A 3,330-nucleotide genomic window follows, 5' to 3' on the forward strand; every position below is an offset into this window, starting at 1 on the left:
TCTTCCCTATGTAGCTACTAGAGGAGAGGTGATCTTGGGCAAAATTAAGAAAACAAAGGAGCAAAGAAACATTGAGTCTAAACTGAGAAAGCTAAGGAGAAGCCCCAGGGAGAAAAAAAAAAAGATGCCACAGACCTAGAGCCCAAACAGTCCAGTTTGGTAAGTTTATAGAAGCTTCCAGAAGTGAAGGTATCTGGGGAAAGAGAGAAACTAAAATGGCAAAGGATTAAAATCAAACATTTTGAGACAATTTAATGTAGCTAGAAAATTGTACAAGTGGAGAACAACAAGACTATTAGAAAGGCCAAAGAAACAAAAGTTCTCCAAGGCAGAAACATCCACATTGTATACACATTTACTCCAGAGGGCCTCAGTGAACAGTGTCCATTATCAATTTCCTAATCATGTATATTGATTTAACTGTATTCTAAAATATGATCAAAAGTACAAAACCAAGATTTTAAAAATATGTTACTATGGAGATCTAGCCTACCATGTCTAGCACTGATCAAAAAATAATACTATAAGCCCATTGGCTAGAAGCCTGGAAATGACTCACCAAAGAAACAGCCAAAGGGGAGATTAAAAGTGACCATGTGGGGCAGGAAAGACAGATCAACATTAAGAGCACCTGCTGCTCTTGCAGGGGGCTGGAGTTCAGATGCCAGCATCTATACCTGGTGGCTCACACCACCTGTAACTCTAGCTCTGGGAGATACAACACCTTCTTCTAACCTTCAGGACACCTGCACACATACATTCTTACAGACACAGGCCCACATACATATAGCTTTTTTTAAAAAAAATATTATTTTAAAACTTTTAAATAAAAAAAATTACACACCAAAATTTACCAGGCTGAAAATTGTACATGTCAACACTGTACAGTTAGAAGAGCCATTCTGAAGCTGATGTCAACCCTGGACAGTCAGCACAGCCATTCTGAAGCCGTGGCACTGTACAGTGGATTTTTATACTTTCTCTATCGCACTTATCCATCACTGTCTTTGTTAGGATTTCTATTGCTGTAAAGAGACACCATGACCACCGCAACACTTAGGAAAGAAAACATTTAGTTGGGGCTGGCGTACAGTTTCAGAGGTTTAGTCCATTATCATCATAGTGAAAACCATGGCAGGACGCAGACAGACATGGTGCTGGAGAAGAAGCTGAGAGTTTTACATCTTGATCCGTAAGCAGCAAAAGGAGACTGTGTGCCACACTGGGCATATCGTGAGCATATTTAGAGACCTCAAAGCCTGCCCCCCACAGTGACATACTTTCCCCAAAAAAGGCCAGACCTACTCCAACATGGCCATACCTCCTAATAGTGCCACTTCCTATGGACCAAGCCTTCAAACACATGAATCTATGGGGCCATTCCTATTCAGACCACAACCATGAAAACCAAAAAATATCTATGACAGAGTTAGAACTCAAAGACAAATTTTATATCCTCTTTCATAACTGGTGTTCATCATCTGGACTCAATCTTTCCTCATCCCCTTATATCTAGCCATTCTTGTTAGGTTTTCTTCAAGAAAACATGTGTTAAATAAGCATTGGCTAAATTCCACATAGGAGAGAGAGCGTGGTTTTTGTCGGGGGAGATTTGCTCATATTGATTGCTCCAAGAGCACCAATGGAGATGACTTTGGTTTGGAGGGTGAAGTCTCTTGGATCAAGGAAGTAGAGAGAGAGAGAGGATCATGTCTTGGTCACTCTGTGGACTTATCAGGTTTATTCCTTAATATTTATCCCTAAGTTTTATTTTTCAATAAACAACTAAAAATTGCAGTATCTGGCATCCAGCATGAGACAAAATCAAGCGGCAAAATGACACCACTTCCCCACACGACTCCATGCCACCTTGGGTCACCAGTTTTTCATGCCAGGGACTTTCCCACTGCAATATGCTCAGCTATCCTCTGGCTCTGCAGCTGCCTGAGTCAGCTACCTGTGCCCTCCCATGCTGTCCTTTAGTTAAAGGGGCTTCTCCTGTTCATTTCTCCCCTTGCTCCTGCTCCAGAGGCCTCTTCCTCCTGGTCCCTGTAGAGCTGGCAGCAAAGAAGATACTAGTCAGGCTACCTGGCCATCTCCCCTCCTCTGCCACCACCAGTCATTGCTGCCTCAAGCCACTACCACAGCCACCCTGCCCTGAGCTCATTTGTGCCTGGCTGGTCTCCGTGGTCCAGGTGCTGAGCCAGGGCCATTGGATACTCTTGCACACGACTCTCTCTCCTTTAGCAACAGCTCCCCTCCTGCTTCGGTGCCTGCCCTGCCTGATGGCACAGAGGAAGATTGTCACTGCAGCTGTTTGCCCTTGCACAACTGATTACCCTTATATAGCTCTGCCTACACAGTCAGCAACATCAGAGCTGGTAAGACACTGGGGGATTTTTAAACAGGAAATTAGGCTTAAAAAATAAAATAATTAATTTAAAAAGAAGGAGCAATCTCTCCTATGTTATGAGTCAGAAATATCACAATGAAGAGGAATAAACAACTTAGCTGATATTAACATAATATTGATCGTAATTATTATCAGGTTAGTAATTTATATTTTATCCTTTAGAATGGGTTGATAACTATGCCAAATATGAAAATTTGACTGATAAAGAGACAAACCTTAGAATAACTTACTATTGATAAGATATAAGCTTTAGAAAAAGTTACTACTGATTTGATTGATAAACAAAATATACAGCTTAGAAAGAATTACTAATGAAAATAAGAAAAATGTTCAGATACAGACAGAGAAATTTGGGGCGGAACATATCACATTATTGCATTATGAAATTGAAGAGCAGTGACCCAAAGTTATTAGGAAATCAACCTTGATTTATCCAGTTACCGTACAAGAATGACCACCAATGATATGCACCCCAAAGGCTATGCAGAAGTTAACTGGGATGCTGTAGAAATGTTAGATTTGAGGAGACTAAAGGAAGCAATAGTTTCATATGGTATGCATTCATCTTTTGTGAGGCAGATGTTAAATTCATGGACAACTAAGAGCAGAACTGTTCCACAAAACTGGAAAGATTTAATTACAGCAATATTGGAAGCTGGTCCTCAGTTACAATGGAAAACATGGTGGAGAGATGAAGCTAGAATCATAGAACAATAAAGTAAGGCTAGAGGTGTTGAAATTTTCCAAGACTAGCTTCTTGGTGAAGGTCAGTACACTGATTTGTACTGTCTATATTTGATGATCACACCATGGCTCTGTGCCATACAGCAGCTCTGAATACTTGGGGCAAGGTTGGAGAATCAGAAAAGAGAACTAAGTCATTTACTAAAATTAAACAGGGCCCAAAGGAAGCCTTC

This window comes from Microtus ochrogaster, unplaced genomic scaffold (assembly GCF_000317375.1).
Source record: "Microtus ochrogaster isolate Prairie Vole_2 unplaced genomic scaffold, MicOch1.0 UNK104, whole genome shotgun sequence".
In the NCBI taxonomy this organism is placed as follows: domain Eukaryota; kingdom Metazoa; phylum Chordata; class Mammalia; order Rodentia; family Cricetidae; genus Microtus; species Microtus ochrogaster.